This window comes from Gekko japonicus, unplaced genomic scaffold, assembly GCF_001447785.1.
Source record: "Gekko japonicus isolate JY-2015 unplaced genomic scaffold, Gekko_japonicus_V1.1 scaffold378, whole genome shotgun sequence".
NCBI lineage: Eukaryota > Metazoa > Chordata > Lepidosauria > Squamata > Gekkonidae > Gekko > Gekko japonicus.
In genome coordinates this window covers 735397-748444 of record NW_015159722.1, presented here as the reverse complement: position 1 = coordinate 748444, position 13048 = coordinate 735397, and the positions used below count along the sequence as shown (strand labels likewise).

Here is a 13048-nt window from a genome sequence, read left to right as displayed (position 1 = left end):
CAATCATTTGCATATATGACTTGTCTAGGTTTTCCTGTTACAATCTGTTCAGTGACCACAAGAGACATTGAGGCAGATAGTGGAATATTTAAAAATATTGCTTCTTTCTTCTCTTTTTCCTTTGCTAGCTCCAGTCTTCTCACTCAGTATGATGCTTGAACTAGAAAACAGCTTTGCCATTAGAGAAATAATAAGGTCTGATTCCCACTCTACAATGTTTGTGGCAGTATGATGCTTTGTTGTCATGACCAGTACCAAGATTGAATTGCACGGAAATAAGGTTAAATGGACTTAAAGCTGGAGTCCAACTCTAGTATAGCAAGTATGTGACATAAGTCCAACTCTAGTATAGCAAGTATGTGACATAATAATTTACACAATAAGGGGAGAAAATCTATAGAAATAGGGTGCTGGCACTCCCCTGCCTCTTGTAATATAGTTCTGTTCTTAGATTCTCTATTTTATATGGTGTCAATTATTTTTACAGTAAATCTCTGCACCAATTTTAGCTAGAAATAGATATTTCAGACTGATGTTTTACTAGTTTCATTCTAGTAAAATTTCTCAACAATAATATGCCCAGATGCTGAAGATCTCTCTGTATTTTTCTTGGATAATGAAACACAATATTATCCTTCAGATTAAATAAGTATGTGTACAGTACTGAAGCTTTCATACAATTTGCAAGAGATGGATGGAGAAACTGTCTCCAATGTAAGGCTATAGCTTTTTTTAATCAAAGTATAATAACTCAAGTTCAACAAAAAGAGTCTGCACTTTATATTCCTACAAAAGAATGGGTGTCAAACCAAATGTAGTAATGAAGACGCCATGATGATATTGTCCAGATGGAACAGCAATGATAATAGTAACAGTTCACTAAGGAAATAATGTTTCTCAAAACATCCATGGTTGGAAAATGCAATAACCTTGATCCTGTCACAGAGCAGGAACAGTGGGAACCCAAACAGAAAACTACTGAAGTGGAAGAAATTAAATGTGATGTTAACTTGAATGTAATTTTTTCACATTCTAATGTTAACATTCAAAAGAGATCACTTTTTCCTGACATCAGTTTCCATTTGGGTGAGATACACACTGTGTACCCATTCTGGCTAAAAAAATTACTGTGATACCCATTATAATTTCATTACATTGGTGGAATCAGTTTCTATTATGTGTGGGCCTTTAAAATTGTTAATACCACCATTTCATTCAGTGTTTAAAGATTATTCGTGTATTACTTGGTTTGGACAGATTCCTGAGAAACATGAAACTTGGGAATCCCTGATTCTGTGGCAAGAAACAGAAATATCCCTGGATGAGATAACAGCCCTACAGAGGTCCTGTTAACCTTATGCTTTGCCCTTTTTAATTTAAGAGTTCATCATCCTTCCCTAAACTGTGCATAGCAGCAACTTGAACTACAAGTCTGTGACACCAGAGACTGCCTTAATAAACTCTAGTTCCACCTTGCCTGCAAAATCAAAGTAAAATCTGTCCTTTGCCCCAAGGTCCTTCTCCCTACAACAGATTGCCAAAATCTGAAGATGAGGGCCTGCTTCCAAGTGCTGTAGGAGAAAGGGCAGCAGTTGATATATTTATTTATTTACATTATTTATACTCTGCCTTTCTCACTGGGACTCGGATTAAACAGTGAGTCAATACAATCAACAAGATGAGACATTCAATGAACAATGAAATAGGATTCGGGTTGTAGATATAACCAGAAGTATTAAAACTTTCCATATGATTACTCTTTTACTGGACTATTCTAGTCTTGCAAGTTAGATGTGTTAGGTACACCAACTTATCTACAAATTCTAAAGATAATTTTACTAGGACTATATATTAGTAAGAACTAGAAAAACCAATGAAGCTCCCATTTTCATATTTATTTCCAGTGAGAAAGACTTCATTCAATAGCACAGCAATGTGAAAATGGACATCTCCCTTTTTCAAAGATTCATGGTGAATATGATATTCACAATGTGGAATCAGCCATTTTTTAATTTTGCTTGCTGGAAGTCAAAGAGGATGTTGGAGGTATGTATGAAGCACAGAAAGTCTATTGTGTGTTACAAGCAAAGTTTGCTTTCAGTTGGAGATTTCATCCAGTACACAAGAACTTGCTCTTCTTGCAAATGTGGTGGTAACCTTACTGGCTCAAAGAAATGGAAATGTTCACCCACTGAACCAGGACCTTAATATTCACAAGATTATTCAAACCTATTAAGCAAGATGCTTCTCAACATTTGAACTATGTTTTAAATTAAAAGATGATTTGGCCATCATGCAATGCACACATTTCTTGTTAAATAGTATGCTAACCAACCAACAATATTTTGCTAATAATTATGCTCTGAATTGTTTGTTTGTTTTTTGCAAGCTAAGGTGTCTAAATTAAATATGGAACATGAAAGCTGACTCTATTTCAAAAGCAGATTATAAACTTGTGCCAGACATATTTAAGAATATATATCATCTTTCTATGTAATGTGACCCTCTGAATAAAGATGAAAAGGCTTTATCTGTAGTCTGAATTATCTGTCCGTAAGCCTCTTTAGATATTTCATGCTGTAAGCGAAACAGCCTAGAATCTTAAGAAAACATATCCCTAACCTTTCCAGCAAGTATTTCCAAAATTATCTAATTGACACCCATCAAGTAATTCCAGAGATATTTATTGCAATCTATTAGGAAATTACTTAATTTATGGAAATCTATTAGGAAATTTAAAAGACACAAAATTGAAGGAATAACTAGTGTATGATGACCAAAACTATTTATCATATGTGTGTAGTGTAGCCAGGAGATCCAATGATTGTCTAGCAGCTAGAAGGTCCAACTCTTTAGCATTATCCAAAATATTGGCTACCTACATTGTGCCCAGTGCCGGATTTACGCATAAGCTAAATAAGCTACAGCTTAGGGCCTCACAATCTGCTGGAGCTTTATTTGTCATTTTAAAACCCTTTAATTATGTAATTATTTTTGTGATTTTGTAAACACATCCTTTATTTTTTTAAAATAAAAATTAAGAGACAATATATTTTCAAATATTAAAAAGGTGTATATATTTTAAATTTTTCTGAGACCAGCTGATGTAATTTAAAACAGTAGGGGGCCTCTGGGTTTTGTATAGCTTAGGGCCCCAGCAAGTCTAAATCCGGCCCTGATTGTGCCACACTGTTCCCCCGCATATCCGAAGGCAAGATGTTCTTCTTCATGAATATAGAAAGATCACTGAAAACAGAGAGTTGCCCATCCACAAAGACATGGCTGACGTGGCCCTATCCAGACTAAAGCCCCAACATCCAGCAATCAGATCTGCACAAATCCTGCAATCACAAAGTTTTGATCTAAGGAACAAATGGTTGCAAGCATGGATGAAATCAGTTCTAACTGATATCCATAACCTGATAAACACCAACAAAAGGCTTGCAGGATTTGACTTGCCATGTAAAGTATGGAAGACAGCTAACAGAATATGAACAGGCTTTGGCAGTTGTGCAAACCTGTTGCTTAAATGAAGTGAAATACTAGAACCCAAATGTGATTGTGGTGCAGCCCACCCAACTATTTTCCATCTGTCACAAGAATATGAACATCATGCTTTCCAGGGAGATGTGACAGAGCTGTTTGTACTCTCCCCAGCTGCAATTGAATGGATTGAAAATTAGATATTAGCACTTAGGTAATTTGCCCAATCTGTCTGCATAACCGTTGTTATCTACTTGGGTACATATTTTTATTATTATATGCTTCCTGTGTGTAACTCTGCCATACGATAAATAAATAACTTCTCATATGAGTCTATATACCAACTAAACACTTTTTGATGTTCCTGATTAGAGTTTTCTTGCCTTTGGAAGTATAATTGGTGGCCCCAAGGGACAAGGCTTTCTCGGTTGTGCTGCCTTGACTATGGCTCTCTCTACTGCATGGTCTTTCTGGCCTTCAGGGAGAGGAAAAAGGACATTCTGTCTATGCCTTTTCTTCTGCTATATGATTTATTTTTAGACTTTGTACGCTTCTTTAGCTTGGTATAGTATTTATAGTTACACTCATGTCTTTTTTTGTTCATGCTACTAATTTTTTAATTTTATTTTTTTTTAGTTTTTACTAGCTTATGCTGGTATTTCACTTTAAACTATTTTTTTAATGCTGCTGATTTTTGAAGGAAGTTGCTAATTCTTACTCTATGGGTGTTACAATGCTTTATAGGGCTGTCATGATCTGTGCAGGACTAGGCCTCTAGGGACCTCTGTGGGAGTAGAAAGCAGGCAGTCTACAATCCCCATAATGCATAGCGAGGGTTGTAGCCAATCAGTTTCCAGAGATTGTGTGAGGAGATTCTAACTTAAGCTGTTTGAACTGAAAAACTGTGTTCTTTGCTCCTCTGCGGTCTGGCCTCACACAGAGCTAAACTAAGGGGCCTGGACTGAGAGAAAGATCCCTCAGTTGGGATAGTGAGTACAGTCAGGAGGCCTGGCAGGCTGTGGGCCTTGAAGTAGTAATCAGTTAAGTGAACTAGGTAGTCGTGTTAGATTTGTTTATTTTGCCTTTAAATACTGTTATATATTTTAAAGCACCTTGTCTTGTGTTCCTTGCCCTAGTACTGTATTAATAAACCATCTGTTTAATTGTTCTCTGCCTATGTTCTCAGCTTAAAAGGGGGCATTTTGGATGGGCTTGGGAGGGTACACCTATTTTACATTAGGCATGCTGAAAAACACTGCAGTAAATATGCTCATCTTGAAACTTGTTCAAGCCCCCTCAATTATGTACAAGGTGAATTCCTAATAGGATTGCCTCATGCTCCCTGGACATGTTTGTTGTGGGCTTGCTTTGCCTGCACAGTAGCAGATTTCAGTTGCTTTTGCCCAGTTTAAGAATTAGATCATCTCATTCATAAGAGAAAAAGCAATATCCTCTCGGGTAATGGCTGTTTGGATTAATAAACTGACTGACTGCTTTGTCAGCAAGGCACACATTAACTTGCTGTTCATCCCCCTTTTATACTCAGCAATGTCTATTTGAGAAGTGATTGCAAGAACTGAGGACAACCTTACCTAGCTTCAACTGAAACACTAAGTAATATCTCACAGCTAAAGACTCTAAAACTGATTTTTAAAAATATTTTCCTATATGTCCCTTATAAAATTTGGAGATGCTGGTAAAGGGGTGGACAGTAGTGAGAAAGTCTACTGTGTAAGAACACAGTAAAATAATGCATCTAAATTCACTGATGCAGCCAACTGACCCGCAAGCAGGACATGAACCAAAATGCAGGTGCTATATAGTTCACATTAAAACAGAGCAGACTTGAATTCAAACAAACAGGTTTGCTCAATTGTGTCTAGCTTGGCCCTGAACCCTAGCAAAATATTTGCTGTTTTATAATTAGGCTCATAGCAAATAAAATACTGAAGGCCAGTTCAAGGGCCTTCCTAACCTTGCAGACCAAAATCCCAAATGGCTGCTTTAGGAATGCCCAGAGGCTTTGGCATATCTACAGAAAGCTATTGACATCATCTTATTTTACAAAGATAGACTGTCTTATATTACAAACTATTTTTGAAATTCTCACAAACTTCAACAGCAGTTTGCAACATGGTGTTTGGAGAGTTCAAGAAATATGAAAATGCTGCTAGACATAAAGTTGATTCTGAGATTCTCTGAAAAGGACAAATTGGAAGGAAAACAAATGTGAATATTACCTATTTCAATATAATCAACAGAGACTATGAAAAAAGTGGGCACTTGTAATTAAAAGCAATTTTTGAACCATAGCAATGAACAACAAGAATTGGGGGGCACACAAGGGGTAAAGAAAAAAATATCTTCTACTATTCTTGGACAGACTAGAACTACTAAAAAAACTGTTAGTAACTAACATTATATATTAAAAAAACCTCCAAGAACTATTTGCTGCCTTATTGGGGGGGGGGGATCCATTTATATGTGTAAATAGACGGTATATTGCCTTTTTCTGCACTGTAACCTGAATAAAGCTGAACAAGCTTTACCTATATAATCTGAAATCTGTCTGTAAGCCACTCTAGAGATTTCATGCTATAAATCAGACAGCCTGGAATCTTAAGAAAACATACCCCTATCTAGAGTTGCCAACCTACAGGCAGGTCCTGGAGATCTCACAAAATAACAACTGATCGCCAGACTATAGAGGTCAGTTCCCCTGGAGAAAGTGCCTGCTCTGGAAGGTGGACTGTATGGCATTATACCCTGCTGAGGTTTCTCCCCAAACCCCACCCTCCGCAGACTCTACATAAGGAGAAAGAAAGCAAAGAGAATGGACAGAGCCATCTCTTGCTGTAACCTAGGATACAGGGTTCTTAGTGGGCACTCGACTAGGGCTAGTTTATAAGTTAAGAATCACTCAGTGATCCTGTGGCTCAGTGGTAGAGCCTCTACTTGGCATGCAGAAGGTCCCAGGTCCAATTCCTGGCATCTCCAGCTAAAATGACCATGGAGTAGGTAATACCTTGAGACCCTGGGGAGCCACTGCCAGTCTGAGTAGACAATACTGATCTTTTTTATATATATAGTTTATTTATCTTTTTCCATTACAAACAGAAAAACAAAAACATAATCTTTCGCATATTTTGGAGTTTACATTATATATTTCCCCCCATCCATCTATCTTTTGCCATCTTTTTTGGAACATACTTTCTTCTTTCCCTGCTAATATCATATTTACTTTATCAATTTCTTTTATTTCCATAATTTTCATAGTTAATTCTTCTCTCTTTGGTAGTCTATCTGATTTCCAACATTTTGCTATCAGTATTCTAGATATCGTAAGAATGCATAATATCAAACATAAATCATTATATTTAATCCCATCTGGTAACATATTTAGTAAATATAATTCTGGTTCTAAGTTCAAATCTATTTCAGTTATCTCTAATATTATTTGCTTAATATTTTTCCAAAATTTGCAATACTGATCTGCAATACTGGACCAATGGTCTGATTCAGTATAAGGCAGCTTCATGTGTCCACCCTAAATCTCTAGGAATTTCTCAACCCAGAGTTAGCAATCCTATCCCTGTCCAACAAGTTTTTTTTTAATTTACAGCCATCAGGTAATTCCTGAAATAATTAACATGGAAATCTACAAGGGAAAGAAGATGGAAAGTTGAAGAAATATTTAGAGTTTGACAACCAAAACTACTGATCATATAAGTCTACGTAGCAAGTAAGATATTTAAGAGGGTCCTGCTTAGAGTTCTTCATTTACAAAATTTAAAGCAAATTCAAAACCAAAGACAGCTTTTGGGAGCATGACTTCTTGAAACCAATTTAAAGAAAGCAGCCAAAATAGGGCTTTTCTGCACCCATATTTTGCCTCGGTTTCTGAGTGCATCCTATTCTTCCATTCTGCATTCCCTCGCACTTTCACTTCCAGTTTGTGTTGCAGCTTTTTCTTGTTTCTGCATTTGTTTACAAGAGTCTGCATTCAGACCATTTAAGAACATAAGAGAAGCCAATGCTGGATCAGACCAATGGCCCATCCAGTCCAACACTCTGTGTCACACAGTGGCCCAAAATACCAGGTGCCATCGGTCCACCAGTGGGGCCAGGACACCAGAAGCCCTCCCACTGTTGCCCCCCCCAGGCACCAAGAATACAGATCATCCCTTGCCCCAGACCTAGAGTTCCTATCTGTACTTTGTGGCTCATAGCCACTGAGGGACTTCTGCTCCATATGCTTATCTAATTCCCTCTTGGAGCCATCCATGCTTGTAGCCGCCACCACCTCCTGCGGCAGTTAATTCCATGTGTTAATCACTCTTTGGGTGAAGGGGGACTTCCTTTTATCTGTTCTAACCTGACTGCTCAGCAATTTCATGGAGTGCCCACGGGTTCTTGTATTGAGTTCTTTTATTCCTCTCCCAAATCTCCTAGTTATGCCCCCTTAGAAGTTATGTCTCTCCTGTGCCATCTCACCCCCGCTGCAAATCAGGGGAACCAGACCGCCCCCACTAACCCAGTACTTCCCCTGTAAAACCACCTACAAGTCTTTGTCACTACATCACCCCCCCAACACACCAATGCCCCCCCTTTCTCCCAGGGAGCTGAGGTGGTCCGCCCATCCATCGCTCCACTGATGTACTTGGGTAAGTCGGGAAGGAAGGCCAGAGCCCCATCAGAGACGGGACGGGGCACTTCCACCCACCACCATGGTCTCCCCTGTGATGTAGTCAGCGTCTGGGGAGCAAAGGAAGGAAACCATGCCGGAACAGTCTGAGGGGACTCCAAGCCTCCGGATCCGCATGGCCTCCATCAGCTTGTGTTTTGTGGCTTTGTCCTGACAGAGAGCTGAGCTGAACTTGGTCCAGGGCGTTGATGTGGATGTTGCTGGGGGCCAGTTCGGGGGCCAGGGTGTGGGTGAGGCCCAGAAGAGCCATCTTGCTGACATTATAAGGGCCCAAACCCGGGAACAGAGAATATGCTGCGATCGGGGAGACGATGACAATGGTGCCACCCCCCTCTTCTCCATGTGAGGCACAACCAGCTTGACCAGCAAAGCGGTGGCCTTGACGTTGATATCCAGGATCTTGTCCCACACATCTTCGGTGGCGTCGAGGGTGCTACCAAAAAACGGATTCACGGCCATGTTGGACACCAAGATATCGATGCCCCCATGGCACTCGAGGGCCACACTGATCAGGAGCTGCCTGTCTTCGGCCTTCCCCACATGACACACCAACCCTGAGACGCTCAGGCTCTCATTCTGCAGCTCTGCCACGGCTCGGTCCATGTTGGTTTGTCTTCGGCTGCTCAGGACCACGTGAGCTCCATCCTGGCCTAGGTGGCGGGCGATCGTAAAGCCAATCCCCTTGGTGGAGGCAGTGACTAGGGCCACCTTGTCCGCGAGGGTCCTGCGGGTCCGGCCGGCAGAAGTGCTGGCCATGCTGATGACGTGGAGCAGAACTCACCCGGGCACACTGTTGCCCCACAGTTACCAAAACTCCTTTTACTGCAATTCATTGTTCTCATCTGCTTTTGAATAGCTAATCCTTGTTTCTGTGGGTATTTCAGTGCTGCTGGCTGCCCTCCCCTGTTTCTGCCTCTTTCTCTTTAGGTTGTCACTCCCTTCTCATTCTGTTTTCTTTCCCCCCTTCTCCAAAGATAAAAGAGGACGCTCAGACAAACTTTAAGAGAGCATAAGAAGGAATCAGTAAATATAAAGGAGTAGGGGATTCCCTGCTTCCAAATGTGTCAGTCTTGCATGTGTGTGCCTGGGTTTCCCCCTCCCTTCCCTTTCTTTTTGCAGAATCAGAGAGGGAGGGAGGGGTTGGGTCTGCAGTTAAAAGTTTAGAAAGATGTTTGCCTTTCTCTTCATCTTAGACAAAGCAGCCAGTTAGCTCAAAAAAATGTGAGTTTTGCTTGTAGATACAGAATGCATACAGAATACACAGATAAATAAACCAGAGCGGGGAAAACCAGTACAGAGGCTTGACTCTTCAGCTTCTTTGGAGCAAGCTGTCAGTGCAGAAAGGGCCATAGTCTAGTTAACATAATCCACGTATCTGTTGCTCAAGTGTGCACAGATCTCTGGATACCTAAATCCACAGACTGGGCCCACATTGAGAGAATGGAGCCTTTTCCTACGGTCTGCAGAAAAATCTGAAAACAGTAAAAAAAGGGGGGTGTTAAATCCCCCCCCAAAAAAGCATTTTCTGTGCATGGACAGACAACCCACCAACCTCTGTTGGAGTCTCAGCAGTGACAATGGTGGGGTTAGGGAGCTGAACAGGGCTGAACAGGTTTTAGTGGCATCAGCTGTGAGGGTGGATGGGCCTTGAAAGCCACAGCAGCCAGGCAGCAGAGGCCTGGAGTTGCACTGGATTCCCTTTTTTAAAAAGGGGGGGGGGGGGGGGGTTGGAGAGCGGGAGGTGTGCCAAACTCACCAAAGGAAGTTGTGAGAGTGGAGGGGCTTTCAGAGGTGGAAGCCTGGAGCCACAATGGGCTCACCTGCACTGATGTTTCCCCAAACAGTTATCTAAAACCATACTTGAATATAAGGTAGTAACAAATCCAGTCCTATGCGAACTGATTCAATGGGAGTTTCTCCCAAGTCAATGAGCATAGGAATGCTGTTTAAGGAGAACAAACCACCTACAGTACAGCCAGAAACCCAGAGAGATTTTAGAACAGACAGAGTTTCAGACATCATTTATAACATGGCCTGAGGACCAGCAGTTCAAAATCAGGAATCCCAGTGGCCTGGTAAAAATCCCTTTTAAGTGCCACAGCCCTATGAAACCCCTTCATTATGACTGACTCTATGGTATTACAAGTCCCTTGGCTTCTCTGTTTGAAAATGTATCTCTGTCAATACACCCAACCCTTCCATTAGAACTTCCAAATAATTTTGTAATTCAATACTTGGAACAAAAATAAGTATCTAACAAAATTAAAATGATTGCTAGACTGAATTGACAAATAATAACCGACTGAAAAATAATATCCATTTACACTTAAGGGATATTGCTACATTTGAAATTTTATAATTAGTACAAATCCTGAACTTTAGCATTTATATATTCGGTTTAGCTGGTTTTAATCAGCTCTAATGGACTATATTTTTTTCCTATTCATTTGTCACACCCCATGTCCCTTCGTGCTTTCTGCTGCCCCTTTTCTTCTCTGTCACTCTATCACTATTTTGAATAACTTGGCATTCACTGACTGTACTTGATCCTATTTATGGAAGCATATGAGAGTTAAAGTTTCGATACAATAGTGCTAATGAAGATATTATTACATTTTTGCACTGTTTTGAATAGGCCAGTACATCTTGAGAGATAAAGGAACTGGTAAATATAGACATTAAGTAATGCCTAAGGTGTTCTTTGGATTAACTAAAACATTACAAAGTAATGAGCAACCTTTTGTGTTCACTCTCCCTTAGGGTGAATATCCAGTATTTCTTAAAAGGGGAGGGGGAAAGATGGTGTTTTCAGGACACAATGGAAAAGACCCAGGGTTGAACTCTGAAACTCTTAATATGGAAAATCAGAGATATAGCTGGCTGCAAAACCAAGTTTATATTTCAGTAAAAACATAGACACAAGAAATCTCTGCTCCACTAGAAAATGTAAGAGCCAGTAGTATACTGACTGATGCAAAAAAAAGGGGGGGGTAGTTTATAAAACTAGAGATTCACATTCTTTATATTCAGAGCTGCAAACTGAACAGGCATTTGCCATGCATATTTCAGCTTCATGTTTCAAAGTTCATTCTGAACATTTGTATTTCACCCCCATGAATTAACTGTGCTTCTATGGTACATGATCCCTTCAACAATATTTATGCTCAAAGATACCCTTTACTTTTCCCATCTAAGAAGACAATATGGATAGCTTCCAGGAAATGGCTGAGAGTTTTATTTCTAAGATTCTTCCCAAGGACCACTCCAAAGTTAATTATTTTTACATGGAAGTATCAGAGATTGTCTAAAGTACTGTCATAATTGTCCAATCTCAAATGTACCATTCTTGAGCAAGTAGTAGATAGACAACTCTAAGGATTCCTGGGTGAAGCAGATTGTTTGGATCTGTTCCAGTCTAATATCAGGCCTGGCTATGGGACTGAAACATCCTCGGTGGCTCTGGTGGAGGACCTGCACTGAAAGATGGGTGGAGAAGTGTAGCTCAGTTGATTCTCTTAGACCTCTTGGTGATTTCTGATACTATTGATCATGGTATCCTTCTGACCAACTTTCAGGATTAGGACTAGGAAGCACCATTCTGCAGTGGTGTTGGTCCTACCTGGAAGGGAGAATTCAGAGAGTAGTGTTGAGGGATCACTGCTCGCCTCTTGGCCTCTGTGCTACAAGGTTTCAACATCTACACAAAGCCACTGGGATAAGTCATCCAGAGATTTGGGCTAGGTCGCCACCAGTATGCACCTATATGCAGAGGACACTTAGTTCTATCTTGCACTCCCAGGGGATCTGTGGGAGGCTATGGCAAACCATGAACAGGAGCTTGGACAAGACTTAGAATTTAGGGAATAGAATTATGATTGTAATAGGGGTCTGTGGCTGGGTCTATGATGGTATTATTGTCTTTGAGTGTTGGTGATCGTACTTGTTTATTATTGTACTAGCAGTAAAGCCCGTTGTGGAAATAAATACAACGGGATCTAGAAAGAGGCTCTGGGGGAGTGCTCTGGCTTTGGGCAAACAGTGTCATTTTGCTGTGGTGACCTCAGCAGGGTATAATGGCAGCGTCCACTGTTTTCTCCAGAGGAACTGATCTCTGCTCCCTGAAGAGCAGTTGTAATTTTGAGTGATCTGTAGCCCTCACCTGGAAATTGGCAACAATTGTTACCCAGGACGAAATGGCTGGTTTGGAGGGTGGAGTCTATGGCATTCTACCTGTCTGAGGTCCCACCCCTCCGCAAACCCCACCCTCTCCAGGCTCCACCCCTCAAATCCCCAGGAATTTGCCAGCCTGGAGTTGGCAACCCCATCTCCTTCGCAGCTAACCATCAACCTACCATTATCTGCCCCTTTGACTTCAGCTGACTTCCGCCCTCCCTTCTGCAGAGCAATTGTAATTTTGAGTGGTCTCCAGCCCTCACCTGGAGATTGGCAACAATGGTTCCCCATGAGGGACTGAGTGGTTTGGAGGGTGGAGTCTATGGCATTGTACCTGTCTGAGGTCCCACCCCTCCTCAAACCTCACCCTCTTCAGGCTCCATCCCTCAAATCTCCAGGAATTTCCCATCGGGAGTTGGCAACCCTATCAGGATTGGCCCCAATATGTTTTCTCTCAAAGGGCAAAGTAGGTGACTGGACCAAACTTAGTTGCCTACCAACAGGCACTGAGGGGAAAGTAGGATTGCCAGCTGTAAGGAGGGAAATACCTGGAGTTTTGGGGCGTGGATTCTGTAGAGGGCAGCACTGGGGGGGGGGCGGAAGGACTCAGCAGGTATAATGTCATAGGGTCTACCCTCCAAAGCAGCCATTTTCTCCAGGGGAAACTGATCTCTGTCATCTGGAGAT

The 13048-nt window shown here is 41.1% G+C and overlaps 1 protein-coding gene and 1 pseudogene across 1 annotated transcript in view; both read right to left on the bottom strand.

Moving 5' to 3' along the window:
• FMN2 (formin 2) overlaps positions 1-13048 on the bottom strand; it is a 267533-nt gene that overhangs the window by 124097 nt on the left and 130388 nt on the right. The gene's annotated exons all lie outside the window — the stretch shown is intronic.
• On the bottom strand, positions 8177-8944 carry LOC107119321 (annotated as a pseudogene).